Consider the following 18,632-nt stretch of genomic DNA (forward strand, 5'->3'; position numbering starts at 1 on the left):
TTGTCTGTGTTAAAAATATTTCTTTCACCTGCAGTAGGTTTGAGGTAAAAATAAAATTTAAAAGTAAAAACAAATATTTAACTTGGACAATTCCTGAGCGTGATTCGAACCCATGACCTTCTGATTGTGAGTCCGCAGCCATAACCACTTGACCGTCTAGTGGCGGAATCTGGAATGCATGTCAAACTTAAATTTAAACATGACATTCTGCATTGCGCAATCAGGAGTCATTGTTGATGGTTTTAAAGGCATTTGTCTGTGTTAAAAATATTTCTTTCACCTGCATTGAACAGGTTTGAGGTAAAAATAAAATTTAAAAGTGAAAACAAATATTTAACTAATCATGAGCGGGATTTGAACCCATCACCTTCTGAATATGAGTCCGTTGCCTTAACCACTTGACCGTCTAGAGGTGGAATCTGGAATGCATGTCAAACTTAAATTTAAACATGACATTCTGCATTGCGAAATCAGGAAGTCATTGTTGATGGTTTAAAGGCATTTGTCTGTGTTAAAAATATTTCTTTCACCTGCATTGAACAGTTTTGAGGTAAAAATAAAATTAAAAAGTTAAAACAAATATTTAACTAATCATGGGCGGGATTTGAACCCATCACCTTCTGAATATGAGTCCGTTGCCATAACCACTTGACCGTCTAGAGATGGAATCTGGAATGCATGTCAAACTTAAATTTAAACATGACATTCTGCATTGCGAAATCAGGAAGTCATTGTTGATGGTTTAAAGGCATTTGTCTGTGTTAAAAATATTTTCCTTCACCTGCAGTCAGTTGCCTTAAGCACTTGACCGTTTAAAGCATCAAAAACGGATCACCCTCCCCCCCCATGACCAGTTTGTCATTTATTGTTTTTCTTTCTGTTAAAAATATTTCTTTCCCCTGCATTGAACAGTTTAGAGGTAAAAATAAAATTTTAAAGTAAACACAATGTTCATGGTTTAAAAGCATCAAAAATGTATCACTCCCCCATCTCACCCATGTCACCAGTTTGTCGTTTATTGTATTTGTCTGTGTTAAAAATATTTCTTTCTCCTGCAAATTTAAACATGACATTCTGCATTGCCAAATCAGAAAGTCATTGTTGATGGTTTAAGGTGATCACCACAACACTACTTTGAGAAGGGGAGGGGGCATTGCAGCAGAAACTGAAAGTTCCAGGGATTCTAGTGTTAAAGGAAATCAGCGTCTTGAATGAGTGAATATTTTTAAAAATGTGTTTATTTCTTTGGACCAAATTTTGCTTTTAAAATGTTTTCTTTCCCATCATCCAGTGAATTAGTCGTGCTTTTGTGAAGCTCATATCCTCGGAAATCAGCAGCAGGAAATCAAACTAATTAAAGGACGTCAGGCGGATCACTGTAAACAGAATATCTGCGAATGTGGAGGCCGGTCAGTTCAACCTTCAGGACACAAAGACCGCAGGTCCACGAAAAACAAAATAATTAGACTGGCTGAAAGCTCCAGCCGCAGATGGAGCCGCTTCATCCGTGTGCGCACGTTCGTACCGCGGTCGTGTTGTTCCCAGGAGGAACGTTGTCATCCGACCCTGAACCTCATGAAGGTGAAGTTTGTTCTGAGTGATTAGAAAACAGAGATGAAGCCACGATGATGCTGAGTCAGCAGAAAGTGTGTCAATAAGGGGGGCGGAGAGGAAGAGTCCCAAACACCTTCAGTCCATCACAGACTTCATCTTCTGATTCTTAACTTTCTAAAATAATGAGATAATGTAAACACGAAACATTTGATCCGTTTTGAGTTTATCACGAACATCACTTCAGGTTTCAGTGTTTGACTGCAGTGTTGTCTGCCGTGTCACTGCAGATGCTGCTGTTGCCATGGTTACACAAAAAGCTAAAGAGGACGGAGGGAAAGGTGAAGGTGTCCACGCTTAGGAAGGCGACAGTAGCTGCAGCTGCACAGGAACGGATCGATCGAGTCTTCACACAATCAGTTTTTTTCTCTGATTAGAACGAGGCCTGATGCAGAAACGGAGAGCGTGCTCACGTGCACGTGCACCTCCTGTCTTCAGAGGTGGATGCTCGGTGAAAACTTCAAAATGTTCATCTGGAAAGAAGAAACCAGAAGGTTGAACCTCGTACAATTTAATATTTTTGTTTGATCACTTCCTGTTAGTTGAAGTTCACACACTTGAACCTTCAGGTTCATCCGTCCGCTCAACTGTGAGATCTGTTCTGAGATCAAAACTGTCCATATTGCAAACAGTATGTAAATTCTTAAGAAAACTTTTTTTTTGCTTTTAAAAAACAAAACTAAAATCTAAATCTAATATCAAAGATAGGGCGAAAGGGGGATGAGTCACTACGCATCTAAAAACGTTTGTTCTGTAATCAGAAAAATTGTTTTGAAAGCAAATATTAAATATTTTTATTTTCAAATTATAATTTTTTTTATTAACAAATTTTGATCTCGAAACTGAGACTTTTGCTTGAAATATGGCGGCAAAAAAATCGCTCCACATTTCCAGAGACGAAGGTCACATGACCTTAACCATCGCAAGAAGTCCTCGACTCTTTTCAGGAGCAACAAAGAACCAAGATTTAGTTTCATTTAAGATTTTATGATTAGAGCGTCCAGAATTAAGAAGATAGAGAGTCGACCTCACACTGGCGCCGGGTTCACACAGCACGTAACGGACGCCGCTTCCATTCGGCGCCCTTGTTGACCAATGGTGTAGTTCACACCAGACTCAAAGCGCTGCGTCCTCCGTTGTCAATCCTGGCAGGAAGTTACACCAAAAAACATGAGAAAATCCAGTCACTTTTCAAAATATAACCAATTTTTCACAATAAAATGTAGAAATCCTATTTTTTTATCCTCAGCCCCCATCCCCCGCAACCGGAGAACATCCGTTACCGATCCATACTCGTCAAAAACACTTCTGATCGTGATTTTTAAATGTTTATTAAAAAACATTGGATCATTGCTGAACAGAAAGAATTTTTTAATCTATAGTTTTACATGAGGACTGTCACTCTGTGTCTTAAAAAAGTGTGTTTCCTTCTTCACCAGTTCAGTTTGAGAGAGCATCTCCATCCAGAATTTTCCAGTTTTATCCATAATAAACTCCTTCTCTGGATGATAATTATCCCCTGGGATTGTTAGGATATTTCCAAGCTGCTTCCGAGTGAGCTGATGCCGTTTCTCCATGCAGGATCGCTGTGAGTGTGTACAGTTGTGCTCTTCAACTGCCCTCCACTTCCCGCCGCTCCTTCAGAAGCCAAAGGTTCATACGAGCATCTGGAGTTGAGAGTTGAGAAACTTGGACTGGATTCACCTTCAAATCCCGACTCAAAACTTTCCAATTAAAAAAAAAAACTCTTTAAAAGCCTCTTCTGTCTCCTACCAATATCTTGTTTCTTTATTGTGTTTTATCTGTTTTGTCCTTGAGAGCTTTGAAAAGTGCTTTTAAATCAAATGTGTTATTGTTATTTTAATCCTTTTGTTCCTGCAAAGACACAGAGACTTCCAGTAAAACCAAACGAGACGCTTTTCCTCCTCAGAATCTGATGGAATCATCGTGTTAACGGTTGAAAAGTGAAAGTTTGTGGCGACACTTCAGGTGTTGACGGTTAAAGCATCAAACTGATGTAAGATTCATATCAAAATGGTGATTAGTTTACAAGGATATTTCTATAACTTAACAGGAAGTTTGGATTTCTGTTATGGTGGTTCCAAGTGTTTTGTTTGTTAAAGTTTAATGTGATACCACCTCAGCAGATCCTCTTCAATTCTCCAGATCGGTTTGGTTTTTGTGTGTTTTTCTGGCGTATTTTATTTTACTGTGAAATTGGTTAAATTTGTGCTACAGAACAAGGAAAAACATGAAAAAGGTGAATTCGTATTAACCTTTTGAGTGCCAAAAAGCAGAAATTCTGCAGCACGTTGTTTGTTCCTGTTTGATAAATTCTGTTTTTGAACTTTTCTCTGTGAACAAAATGAATCTGGATCTCGGCTCGATCGGGGTCTATTACACCTCCGGACCACTCAGCCTTTTTCGGCCCGACACTCCACTGGAAAATGGTCCAAATGGAAGCGCAGCAGCGCCACAATTATCTGCAGCTTTCCAGATGTAAGTGATGCTCACAGTGACGCCTAATCGGCTGTAATTCAGAGCAAAATGAAGCCGCTTCCCGTCTGAATGTCTCCATCAGAGCAGCAGCTCCATCTGACGCTCCAGAAACTTCTTCTGCAGCAACAAGTTCTCCAGAAGAGCAGCAGGAGGATCTGCTCCAAACCGAGTCGTCTCCTCATCTCCAAGACCCAATTCTCAATCACCTGGGGGGGGGGTCACCCCCACTCATTACCGGCAGCAGCTCCCTAATGGAGGCCGTGTGGGTGAACCAGAGCCGTCTGTTGTATGAATTAATTCCGCCTGTGAGTCTGCGGCTAATCTATCTGGCCTTTCACGAGTCATGAAGATCAGTTCTGCCTTTCAGGATGTTCCGTTTATTCTGCCATCCAACTAAACGACGCTAACACGCCCAAACAGCAGCAGAACGGGCTGGACGCTCTCTTTGCTGGCAGAAGACAGAAAGCTTGAAAAAAGCTGGAGAGACTCGGCTGAGACTCGGCTAGGACTCGGCGACTCGGGTCGGAGCGGTGAAGAGGTCAGCGGTCTTCTTCAGCTTAATGTCACCTCACTTCAAGAGTGGAGATCATCACCTCAGCATCACTCAGACTCTTAGTTTGTCCTCAAACTGGACCAGAACCCTCAGACTCTGAAAGCGTTTCCACGGTAACGGGAAGAGCGTCTCTTCCCCGGATGATGCTTTCAGCCGTTTAGGTCGTCTCTAAAGATGTAAAACATGACCTAAAATGAATAAAATATGGGTGACAAATGTAATTACCAGCAGATGATCAGTGGGACGCGACGGCAGCAGCTGTGAGCCCGTCGTGTCTTCGCATTCGCTCTCCCGTGGGCTTCTGGGTAATTTGAGGATAAGTGAGGCATGGCCGGCATCGTGATGCTCTCATCCTGTGGAGGGACAAGACTCCAAATGTCCTCAGATTACACCTGATCCGTGTTAGGAGAAGAACGAGTCAAAGTGTCAGAACGTCTGGAGGCGTGGTCAAAGTTTGGACCTGAAGGTCAGGAGGGGCAAACGCTCCTTTGTGGTGGAGCGTCCTGCAGATGGAGCATCAGAATTCCTCCACAGGCAGACAAAAAAGGTTTTACAGAAGCTCATTAGAGGGCGCTGTTGTCTTAGACAAGTTCAAAACAGAACCGGAAAACAGAAAGAAGAAAAGTGTTTTTATTTTATTTATTTTTTTCCTCTTTTTACCAAATACTGACTAGTTACAGACCGTCGGGGTCCTCAGTGTAACTCCAGGAGTGACCCAGTGCCTGCTCAAAAAAATAAATAAATAATTAAGTTAAAAAAATTAGAATGTAAAACGTTTTTATCCTTATTAGAAGTGAATAAAATCTCCCAATCAAACTGCTGGAATTTTTTTTAAGTTGTGATGTTAAACTGAGACATAAACGCTCATATTTAGGTTGATATCTCTGGTTTTAGGAAATATTGTGTCTTAAAATTAATCCAGTATCGTTAAAAAAAAAAAAGAGCTTTGCTACGTTAAAGTTTAAGGAACAATCCAAATAATTCCAGAACAAAATCATTGTAAAGCAAGACTAGAATTATACATTAAAAAAAAAAAATCATATCAAAATCATAAAAATTTTATCTAAGTGTTATGGGTCAAAAAAAAAGTTTCACTGAATCCAGCAAGTCTGTTTTATTGAGACAAGTCACTGTTTACAAATAAAACTTGTTAACCCATAAAACTCATTCAAACTCATTTTTCCTGAAAAAGTAAAATTATGTGAAAATACCACAGAAAACATTTCAGATATTTTCCGTCATATTGATGTCACTACAAACCATAACATAGATCAAACATTAAGTGATGTGACAAATGTGAAATATATTTGTTTCTAAAACTCAAAAAACAAGATTATAGAAACACAGAAAAGATTAAATAAAATGAATTATAATTATGCTAATTTCAGTCCAACTCAAAAAACTGTCGTTATTTTGGACATAGTTTCTGCAGAGCGACAGGAGTTCATCAGGATTCCTCTTTGAGTTGGGTGGGGGTCAGGTGAAGAACAACTCCACCCCTCTTCCCGTCCCCCAGAAATCTGTTTTTACGCTCTAAAGAAAACTTTTACTTCAAATGGAAAAAGTTTCTAAGTTTATAAAAAAATTAAAAAAAACATCTAATAAAAATTAAACAGAAGAAAATATTTATTTTATGATTAAAACCTATAAAAGTGATCATTATTTAATAAGAGAAAGGTGCATTTTTTCGGTATTGAGAACAGATTTTTTTTATTTACTCAACATTCAGGATGTTTATGGGGTTTATGTTTCATCCACGTAAACTTTCCTTCCGATCTTCTGCAGATCCACTCCAGGAGGTGCAGCAAACACAGAAGACTCTTTAGCCGTCATGAATGCAGCAGTGAAGCCTCAGGCTCACAGCAGAAACCTTAGAAATCATGTCTGTAATTCAGAAAAACAAAACGATTCAAAGGTTTTTTCACAGCAGAGAAGCTTCAACTCTCAGGAAATTCATCAAAATTAATGATTCAAATGTAATCAAAATAAATGAACTCGGTTTTTCCAAACTGTCTGCTTTAGAGTCTGAGGAGGAACAAGTCGAATTTTAAATCCTTTTGTTCTGATTTGACAAAGTGAAACAGTCGAAGGACTTCTTTAACAACCATCTCTTCTCTTCAAGAAAGGCTCTTCATCTACATGAACAACCTTTTTCTATTTCTGTAGGACTTTCCTACAACTTTTGGTAGAAAATCTTTGATCTGAGCAGAAAAACAACAATCTGAAACGAAGGCCGCAGCTTCATCATCTTCTCCTCGTATGAATGTTTTCATCCCATTAAGATATTAGAGCCTCAGCATCTGCTGCCACGTTTTTAAAGCCATTCTGCCACATGTGTTGCCATGGAAACGAGATGGGATGCAGTCAAGGTAACAGCGGAGGACCGGCGGTTCTGCCAAATCGTTCTTTTCTTTTCCAGTGAATCTTTGGAGAAACTGAATGAATGTATGCAGGAGCTGGACGTCACGTCTGCTTTGAGAGCAGAACACTTGAGTGAGCTCCTCAGAGGAACAGGGCGGGATGATCCGTGCTCCTCCAACGCCGCTCTGAGAGGGATCCAGCTGCCTGCAAACGCCGACACTTTCCTGTCGACTGATCAGAAAACTCTCAAAGGTTCTGGGTGAACAGAACGGTCCGATCTGATGTTCAGAGGTTAAACTGGTGGAAAAAGGACGAAGACGACACTCCTCGTCCGTTTGCAGGAGAAGTGGGCGTGGCACGGAGGTGGGAAACTCAGGTGAAGAGAAAAAACAATTCATGGATCATTTCTGACACACCGTAAAGAAGAAAAGACTTCAAACCTTCAATTTTAGACATTCAAGATGTTTCTTTTCTCAAAATCAGCCAAAAGTCCAGAATAATTTGGGTCATTTGGAGCTAGAAGGAAAGTATTATTTGAATAAGACAAGATAATAGAAAAACTTAATTTATGACTCAAATTTCTCTGTAAATTTTGGATTAATTTTACGTAAAGTTTAATAAATGTTTAAAAACCTAAACTGGCATTCTTAGTTATTATTCTGGAAATTAGAACAAGTTTAGTATTAGATTTCAAGATGATTTATGGACCAACTTTTTCCTTTTGTTCATATGTTGTTCTAAATGAATCATTTCCACTTATTAGTTTTATACAACTGTAATCAAAATGAACATTTACGATCTTAAAAAGTCAAAAATACAAAAAAACTTAATATTCTGCTGTTTAACATTCAGTTTGAAGTCATTCTATTGAACAGCTTTTTTCAGACAGTTCAGATTTATCGTCTTTCTCCAGAATTCACATCTGCACTATTTTAAAGAAAGATTCAATTTTCTGGATCTGAATTTATTTATTTATTTTTCTTTATTTGCACAAAAGCCTCTTGAGATGATCAGGAGGATCCTCAGCTTCAAATAAAATCCTCAACACAAATGAGTGAAATAAAGAAAACTAGGAAACCAGGAAAAAAAAACATTATAAATTGGAATGAATTACACAATAAAACTCACTGGTTCTCAGTATCAACATCTACCTAACATAACATTTCAAAAAAATGTAAAAAAAACACATTTATGAAAATGTTTGGGCTTAAAAATAAAAATATAAAATCTCATTTGAGATTTGAGGAATTCAAATTAAACAGTGAAGGAAACAAATTAATTAGAGATAAAAAAATACACAGAAAATCTCATTGAACTGCATTAAAACAAAGAAAACAAGAGCTGTGCTGTATAAAGTCAACCAATCATTAGATAGAAATAATCATTAAACCTCATTGATTATCCCTTATCGGATTGATTGTATGGAAATTTGGAGAAAAGCAAATAAGAAATCTAAAACTATATTATTACTACAGAATCAAGTAAACAAATACATAACTCTAGAGACCATCTACAACACTATTTATAAAGCTAAAAATATCATTTTGTATAGAGTATATCACAAAAGTCTGTCAAATAAAATACAAAAAAGTTTGAAAAAGACAAAGTATTTATAACTTAATAAAACATTTTCTTTTAATGAATAAACTTCAGAACAAAAAATGAAGGAAAAATGTTTGACTATAGAATAATCTTGAGAAATCAATAAAAAGAGTCCAATTCAATGATTACATTAAAAAAAGAAAAATGTTCAGATAATAGAAGCTTTAAGGATGTTGGATGAGTTGTCCTCCATTCGATGTATCTGTTGTGTTTGTTTGTCATCTTTTGTCAGTCACTTGATGTATTTATTTTGCATCACAAAGAGATCGATTTCCTTCACATAGTTTCAGCTTTAGTCACTGAGGCAGAGATAATTAGTTTTCTGTCCTCTTTCATTTTCACCAAAGACAAGAATGTTATTTATTTCTGTGGTGTGAAAATGAAATAAATACATAAATGAAACTCAAAACAGAACATGTAAGACGCACTGCTGCAAACGACTGAAAAACATCCCAGTAAACACGGAAATTAGTGAATGCAGGCAGCTGTTACTTTCTCCGTCATCCTTTCATTTTCAACAGACGAGAATGTTGTGTAGTTTACTGTTGTGCGCTGAGAAAATGAAATAAATAAATGAAAATAAACCTAGAACAAAATATCTAAGCCTCACTGATGCAGACAGAAAAAAACTTAATTAAACACTGAAACCCCAATGAATGAATGCAGGCGGCTGTGACCTTCTCCAGGAGAAATTATCTTTAGACCTACAGTCACACATGTAGGGAGACTAGAGTAACTCGTGAAGCATGTTTTTAGGGCTGTGGGAGAAAATCCACTCATGTATGGGGGGTGTGTGGTGGGGGGGGGCACTTTCAAACTCCACACAGAACGATCCCAGCGGGGATTCGAACCAGCGCCTCCTCGCTGTGAGGCGAGAGCTGAACCGGCAATTTATGACAATTACTTTCTGCACAAACAGAACATTTTATTACTTCCTGGTGATTTTCTTCTAAACATTTGTTTTCTTCCATTTCCGGGCAACTTCCTGTTACAGATCAGGAGGAAGAAAACTATGAAGACGTGAACTCTGAAACCATCTGTGACTCGAACACAGAAGTGTGAACATGTGAGACCAACAAGTCACAAGAAACAAGAAACACAATCCAAGAATGAAGCAATAAAAAAACACAAAATATATGTTTGTCATGTTTCAGAAGACTTCCATGATGGACTCGGGCTGGAGATTTGTTGTTATATCAGATGGAGATAATACAGATAATATATCTAAAGACACGTCTCAAATTGATTCAAGTGGTTCATGTGTTTGTATTGATCTACTGCAGTGGATCCGACTTTAACCATCGCGGTGAAGACGGAGCTGAAAACCAAACTCTCCGTTCACAGGTGTGTCTCCTCACCTGTGATCATGAGCTTCAGGTCATAACTCTCGAGTTCTCTCTGCATCATGACTGAGACGAGGGGCGGAGCTTATGAGCTTCTCCTCCACATCAGGTGAAGTGGTTTGATCTGCTCTTCTGGAACCGAGAGGAAACCCTGGAAAAGATTTATTTGTTCCATTCATCCCATCAACATATTCGATTCACAACATGAGTCCACGTTTCTTCATGACAGGAAAGGAAGTGAGAAGATAAAATGATCATTTCATTTCTGCCCCTAAATCACATTATAAAAAGAAAAAAATAAAGAAACTATTTCGTTTAATCTTTACAAATATGTTTTTAATAATATTCTATTAGTACAACTTTTCAAAATGAATATTCCAAACTTTTACCTCAACAAAAGAAAAGCATGTTTTGCTTCAAAGCAGTCCAAACTTCAAATCGTGTGATTTTCATCTTCTGGAGGTGAAAACAATATTTGCAGACTCTTTGTTTTGAACTTTAAGTCCTTAAATCCCAAAATTTCAGCAATCTTGACTCCACAAATAAAGCATTACTATGTTCTTTATATCTAACTTTAGGAATTATTATTTTTTGCTGTATATGTAACAGTGTTGAATGAGTTTTGTATGTATTTCCACACACTTCAACAGAGTAAGTGAAATAAGGCAGTAAAAATGAACAATATGACATTTTCCTTAATGTCCCTGAGGACTTCCAAAGGGATTAATAAAGTATTTTCTATTCTATTCTATTCTATTCTATTCTATTCTATTCTATTCTATTCTATTCTATTCTATTCTATTCTTAACACAAGAAAGGATAAATAATGTTAGTCAAAACAAAAACAATTTTAGCCACTATAATTTTAATATAAGATTTATTCAGCTTCCAAGACAATTTTTTGCCCAAAATGAACCCAAGAAATCTAAACTCAGAAACTTTTCCAACTGTTACTCCGTCAGTTTTCTCCTCCAGAGAAGCTGCTGGAGCGTCTGTGACCCTCAAAACCTGTGACTTTACAACCACAACTCCTCCTCCTCACCACAATATCAAATATCTCTGAGTTTCAGAAAAAATGAAAGTTTAGTTTTATGTTTTAGACGCCCTAACATGAATAAATCCCGTTTCCGTTGGTCTCAGCTGAGCTTGTTGGAGCTCAGACTCAGTGTGAGAGCGCCCTCTGCTGGCTGAGTCCAAACACGACTCCTGACCGTTTTGGGTGATTCAGAGCAGGTGTGCATGTCCACATTAGTGTGTAATCAGGTAGCCCCGCCCCCTTAAATGTACTGTATCGCCATGGAAACAGGAAGTCCCACTGATGCTGAGTTGATTCTCACTTTTCTTTTCTGCTTTTTGTCACATTTAAGGCCAGAGAAGAGATTTGATCAAAGTCTGACTCGAGTATTTGGTTTAGTATTTACCTAAATCTACTGTTTACTTCGACTTAAGTGGAATTAATTTAAAGTCTTCCTGCCTCCAATTTTTTCAACAGTTTTGCCCAAAACTTTAAAGGTTTCCATAGCAACAGAGGAGCAGGTCTGAGCTCCTCACCTGGACCCCCCCCAACAACAACAACAACAACAACAACCATGAAAGGGACTCGGCGCCGTCTCCAGCAGGCCAACGCGCTCGTGCAGCTTTCACGAGGGAGAAGAAGCTTTCTCTTGTCCTCCGTCATGTCGATTCATTTTTCATGAGCATCCACAAAGGAAGGAGGGATGGAGATTCACCTCCTCATGAAAAATGGAGGGAAAAGTTTCCCGCTTCCTCGCAGACGGACAGCAGGGGGCAGGACAGGACGCCTTTTATCACTTCAGAGACGATTGAGAGGAAAAAAGGATCAATTAATTCAAACTAACAGAAAAAAAACATCTTTTCTGACTCCAGAGCTTCTCATCTGGATGTTCATTAAAAAGGAAACTGTATTTACTGGAAGGAAGTGAGAAACGGAGGCGCTCTTTGATGTGGGCCTACAAATAAATTATTTGACAGCAGTTTTTGTTCTGCAGCTCCGTGAGGTGAACTCTCCTGATTACTGGAGGCTTCTTGTGGTTCTGCCTACGGCCCTGGGGTAATCCCCTTACTCATTACCCAGAGTGCAGCGCTGCGTGAAGAGTGAACCCAGGCTGCACGTGAGCATCCGTCTAACAGTAGCCTCATTCGGACACGAAGGAGACCCTCGCCTCTCATCAGATCCGTCACGGCGTGCTCCTACAAGTGAAACTGAAATGCTCTGCTGCACCTGTTGAGAGATGGAGCTTCAGGAGCGCGGAGGCTGATGGTTGTTACCAACCAGGTCCTGCTACTGGAAGTGACGATCAGTTCTGGATCATAAAGACGAGTTTGATGATGAAAATGACAAAAAACTGAAGCACACAGACGCTAAAAGTTAATCACTGACTTAAATAAATATAAATATAAAGTTAAAGCCCAATTTTTTAATTTTATTTTTAGCGTTTTTTCGCTATAACGAAATCGACTATTTTGTTATAACGAAAAAACAAAATCTGCTTTCTTGTTTAACATGAAAACGATCAAAAAAGAAAAAGTAGGTCAGACCGTTTTCAGCTTCTGTAACAACACACCTAGATGTGAGAAATGTTCTCTCCATGTTTGGCTCCTCCCCTGGGGGAGTGGTGAGCTGCAGACACAGGTGCACTCAGGAGGTGGTTTAACGCCCCAATCTATCCCTTAATGCTAAGAGTCGAGCAGGGAGGCACGGGGTCTAATTTTTAGTCTTTGGTTTGACTCAACCAGGATTTGAACTCATGAACTTCCAGTCTCTGGGCAGACGCTCTACCACAGGGCCACTGAGCTGGTCTATATGCACTGAAATATCAAGTAAACCAAAGTTCTCGTCACAACATTTTGCTGAACATCTTCCGGTTTCATGGTTAGTGAAAAAGAAAACTTCATCAAGAGTTTTCCTCATTTCAATAACCCAGAAATGTGAATTTGTTCTTTAAACTTAAGCTTTATAAGTCCTGTTACGTATATTCTGTCTTTATTACTTATGGATAATGTAAACGTTAGTCGGGCACCACAGTGGTAGGTTATGCTAAACCAATTATTTACATGGAGTAGCTGGAAACATTTCAGATTTCAGCCAAAGTGAAGTCAGTGTTTCATTTTTCATAGAAGTTTCTGACTTTTTCTGTTTGACTAAAACGCTTTAATCTCATGAAGACTTTCAGGAAGGACACGTTCTACAGTTTTGGTTGAAGATTGAAAACACTCAAAACTCCTCAGACCTTAAAAATCTTCCTAGAATAAAAACGGTGTCTTTGTTCTGCTGGTTTCCTCAGACTCTCTGCTGACATTTATTCCTGCAGAACCACATTCAGACTCTGGTATTTTCCCGCTTCTGCTCGGCGTTTGTCAGCTTGAACGGCAGGACGAGGCGAGCGGAGAAATGCCGCGGGGTGAGAGGCGCGACCTTTAGACATTTGCAGAGGTGATCGATCAGGACGACAGCCGCTCCGATACTCCTTGTAAAACAGAAAACGTGGCGCCGCTATAAGTCAGACATGACGACGCTCCGAGGAGGAGGCAGGAAGACCAATTAAGAAGAAGAAGAAGAAGAAAAAGAAGAAGAAGAAGGGGTCAGCGCTGCTGCATGCTGCCAGCATGTGGGATGTTGCAGGAAGAAATGCATTCTGGGAGATTTGAACGGTGAAGCAACAGGCAAAAGACACAAATGGATTCGTGCTCCAGGAGTTTGATTTAAGAGAATTTTTTAGGAATATCTTCAAACGTTTAGATTGAATAAAAACGTGAGGATTCACCGTTTGACTTTTGGAGCAAAATTTTCAAAAATCTGAAGATAGAAGTGATCTAAACCCTTGATGTGGTCTAAACGGTCCCAAAGCTCGGGCCACAGGCTGGTCTGTGGATCACTTGGTACCGGACTATATATAGAAACTCCCATTATTCCCCTTTTTATTTAATTTCTGATTCTGAAGGAAGTTTTATTTTGGAAAACTTGTGACGGTTAGGGAAGCAGGAGGAAATCCAGACGCAGGAAAGAGTCACAGCACATTAGAGGTAAAGTCTAATTTACAAAAGTCGTATTCAAACAAGATCCTCAGAAAACAACAACGAGCCGACGCTGAGGGTTTAAGCAGAGTTCTGTAAATGTTGAAGTGCAGGCAGCTGTGACTGATTAGCAGGATCCACGGGAGAAGGGGCGGAGTCACAGCAGCCAGCACAGAAACAAAAAATAAAAACAAAAAAAGTAACATAAGAATCAGAACATGACAAAACTGCTGGATTCTCGCCGTAGCTGCATTTCCATCACATATGCACAAAACAATAGAAATTCTACAAATGTTGTTAAAAAAACTATTTTGCAATCACACTGCTTTCATTAAATCCTAGTTCTGTGAATAAACACAAACCAATTCACGTAATTCATTGAAAACACAACCAGTTCCGACCATGAAAATATGAAGTGTTTCCATTGCAGTTTTATTCAGATTCGCCCCCAAAAACAAAAAACAGTTCCTCCAAGAACAAAACTGTTTTTTCAATAAATGCAAGTTTTTTTTTTCATTTTCCATTAGCTAATTTATTATCAAAAACCCAATTTGCACAATTAGAGTTAATAGGAGCAGCTTTTGACTCTCAAAGTCATTTCCTGAGTCGAGTCTCTTAAATACTTTCCCTTTTAAAGTCACCACTAAATGAAAAGTAAAAAAATGTCTTGGAAGAGTTTCTTTCACTGAAGCCACAGAAGTTTCAGAGAAGCTGATAATCCTCCTGGTTCTGACAGACGTCTGACATGAAAATCTTCTCCTCTCTGGCATCCTCCCCGTCCTGCTGTTTCTGTGTCCGTCAGCATCTCAGTCACTTCCTGCCCCCCCACGTCCAGCCGGGGCAGATGGCGTCCTTTCCTGACGCCGCTCATTAAGTCGGCTCAGAAACCGCTTCCCCACTTCACCGCTCCACCAGAACCAGAGACGTTTGGCAGATCGGATGCAGAGCCGACAAAAGGGCGACGGCCCGGCGCTGGAAGGACATCTGCTGACCCGGCAGCTGCAGCCTCCCCGATCCAAACCCGGCCTCAGCCAAGCCCGTCCACGCCCCGCTCTGCCAGAGTTCACACATTCAGCTCAAAGTTCTGAATGAATCACTGAGCGGTCTGGAACCAGAAAACCTCAAACATCCTGAAATAGGAGAAACTGAGTTGAATCGGTTCTCGTCTGTAAATGTTTCCCCAGAAGAAGAAACTTTTCATCAAATCTTCTATAATCTGCTCCAATTATCAATCCGTCATCCATCCATCCAATAATCTATCCATCATTCGTCATCCATCCAATAATCTATCCATCATTCATCATCCATCCATCCAATAATCTATCCATCATTCATCATCCATCCATCCATCCAATAATCTATCCATCATTCGTCATCCATCCATCCATCCATCCAATTATCAATCCATCTAATTATCCATCTGTCCATCCATCCATCATTATCAATCCGTCATCCATCCATCTCTTATCTGTTTTTCTGGTCACAGAGACAACAACATATGAGAACAAGCCCCTCCCACCACCACACACAGCTCTTATCTTTCTGTGTTGTGTGTCAGTCACAGAGAACGCTGACTCATGAAAAAGAGACGAGCTCTGAGATTGAGGGCAGAAACTCTCCTGACTCCACCAACCGACGAGTGTCTCATTTCAGCTCATTTTCTGTCTTTCATCTCAGTACGACCGGACGTCTCTCTCAGGCCGCAGACTCCAGTCTGAGACGTCTGATTGGGTCACAGCTTTGCTGGTCAGACACACCTGAAGCAGAGAGAATAAAACTTGGACTTTAGAGTTTGGATGTTAGACCAGACAGATGAGGTCCAAAGATCTGCAGAAGGTACAATTTCTGTTTCTGTACAAATGTTCAGTTTTCATGTATTACTGATGAATTCAGAAACACCTGCTGGTCTGAGTTTGATTTTTTAGTGACTTTATTTCAGGAAAAAATTTCAGACGTTCAGAGAAATAGAATCAATTTAATGTTTTGATAGACTGTGAAGTAAACACTAAACATATAACACAAATCAAAGCATTAGGTCGGATTTAGTTAGTTAGGTGATTGGTTGGATAGTTGGTTGGTGAGTTTGTAGGTTAGTGGGTTGGTTGTTTAGTTGGTTGGTTAAATATTTGGTTGGTTAGTTAGCTAGTTGGTTGGGTTTGTTTTTGCTTTAGTTAGTTGATTACTTGGTTAATCAGTTGGTTATTTGGCTGGTTAGTCTGTTGGTTAGTTTGTTCTTTTAATAGTTGGTTGGTTATTTTTTGTTGGAGATTCGGTGGGTTATTTGTTTAATTGGTTGGTTAGTTGTTTAGTTGGATAGTCCGTTAGTTGGTTGGTAAGATGGTTGGCTGGTTAGTTAGTTGGTTGGTTAAATATTTGGTTGGTTAGTTAGCTAGTTGTTTCGTTAAATGTTTAGTTGGATAGTCAGTTAGTTGGTTGATTAGATAGTTGGTTGGTAAGTTGTTTGCTTTAGTTAGCTGATTACTTGGTGAGTCAGTTGGTTATTTGGCTAGTTAGTCTGTTGGTTAGTTAATTAGTTAGTTTGTAAAATTGGTTGGTTATTTAGTTCGTTTGTGAGTTAGCTAGTTCGTTGTTTTAATAGTTGGTTGCTTCATTGGTTCAGCGGTTGGTTGAATAGTTGGTTGGTTATTTTTCGCTGGAGATTCGGTGAGTTATTTGTTTAGTTGGTTAGTTGTTTAGTTGGATAGTCGGCTGGTTAGTTGGTTGGTTTCAGCATTTATTAGCGACAATCCTCATTTTTACTGGAAACTTCTAGACTTTTATTGGAAGGAGAACAAACGCCTCGTCGAGCCTCACAGGAACCTCAGTATAACGGACCGTTGGACCCGTTCGTCCATCCACCCCCCCACCTGTCAGCTCACTAAAAGACTATAATTAAACTAGTCCTTGTTGAAACTGATGATTATTCCTGCCTGTGAGTGGGAGTTCAGGTCTGCCCCCCCCCCGTCTACGTCTGCGCAGCATAGACAAATCAACTCTTTAAATAGTCGTGTATCCACACTCTTCCATGATGGCGCCTCCACGGTTTAATCTGAGAGTTCTCATCTCCGGATCCACCGTCTCCCGCGTTTCCTCCGACAGACGAACGCGTCCTCGGCGACTTGAAATGCCGACAAAAATGTTTTAAATGTCAGCGGATGTCAACCTGCCAGCCGTGAAGATCTTTTCCCTCCACGCCGCTGTACAGCAGCACCCAAAATAAAGCGGTTCATGTTTGCCCCCCCCCCCTCAGGAAAGGTGCAGAGACAGACAGCTGATTGGTGAGAGAGCTAAAAACAGATAGCTGGCAGAAAAGTTCAGTTCAGACCAACGGGACTGATGTCAGCGAAACGCCAGAAGGTTTGAGTGTTCGAGCTGAAGGAACGAGTCAGAACTTGGAGGACTGGAAGGTCAGGTTGGAGCTGCAGACTTTATTTGGAACCACAGTAACTTCCACTGAGGGGGATCTGGTCTTTCTGGGATCCATTAGCATAAAATAAACAAAATTTACAAACCAAGTAATCATAGTTACATTAAAAGCTGAACCCGTTAAAATAATAATATTCATCAAACCAACAACATACACTTGATAACAACTAATCCGGTCGGAGATCTTCCAGGAGGAGGCGGGACTCCAGACGAAGACAGTTCAGGACCACGGACAGAGACCGTCGAGGAGTTCCTTAGCCTCACGATTTAGAGTTCCTAAAGTCAAATGTGGAGCAGAGCAAAGATGGTTATTGATCTCATCATGACTCCTGAACGGACTCAAGGTTAGAGCGCCATCCTGTGGACAGAGACCGCCATGAAGGTCCTGATCGTGCAGAACGTTTGAGTCTTTTCAGGATTACATTTTAAGGCACCAAAACCTTTTTTTGAAGAACGCTGGAGATCCGGTCATGAAGATAAGACTCCTAATGTGAGGAGAAGAAATTCCTTAAAGAAAACTCCACTGGAATTATTTCAATGTCTACAGTGGAAAAATCTGTTTTAGAATGTTTTTTCTCGTTCTCTTTATTCAGATCTTCCGATTTTGTTCCAAAGATGATATAATCAGAAAACAGATTTGTTTCCTGAATGTAAAACAAAACAAAACCTGAACCAAACAAACAAAAACACATTAAATGAAAGACGTCACGTGTAACAGTGGGGATGAAGCTCCGTAATTATCCTACAAACAGGTTTCTAAAAGGTTTCCAGGTTCTATAAAACTCTTCTTGTTTTCCTAGAAGTGTGAATCTAATTTTAGTTGTAGATGTTTCATAATGTTTGCTGAGGTGGGGGGGCCTTTTTGTCTCCAGTTTAACCAAATGAATCATCACGCTAAAGGCATTACAACCCGTATAACTGTTTGACAGCTCTCTGTTGTCTGGTGAGTGGATCTGGTTTAAGTGGCTTTTTAAAAATTCTTGATAAAACTTGTGAAGTTTATTCCAATATGAGGACATTTCCAAAACATATGTGCTAATGAAGAGGGTTGTCGTCCACATCGATCACAGAAGAACACACTGATGGAAACATTCCTGACGGTTTCATCTGTAATCTGTGTAAAACTTTAAACTGTAGAGTCCATGTCAAATACATACAGATGAAGAGAGTATTTTCTTGATTATCTGTGATTCTCACTTCCA

The 18,632-nt window shown here is 39.6% G+C and overlaps 1 long non-coding RNA gene across 1 annotated transcript in view; it reads right to left on the reverse strand.

Moving 5' to 3' along the window:
- Positions 1–17,412: 17,412 nt before the first annotated feature.
- Positions 17,413–18,632, reverse strand: part of LOC118600286 — a 19,264-nt gene continuing 18,044 nt past the window's right edge. The window contains exon 2 of the long non-coding RNA XR_004949908.1: positions 17,413–17,706. This is a non-coding gene — a long non-coding RNA (uncharacterized LOC118600286). The remainder of the gene's footprint in view (positions 17,707–18,632) is intronic.

Source organism: Oryzias melastigma, linkage group LG20 (genome assembly GCF_002922805.2).
Source record: "Oryzias melastigma strain HK-1 linkage group LG20, ASM292280v2, whole genome shotgun sequence".
Classification (NCBI taxonomy): Eukaryota; Metazoa; Chordata; class Actinopteri; order Beloniformes; family Adrianichthyidae; genus Oryzias; species Oryzias melastigma.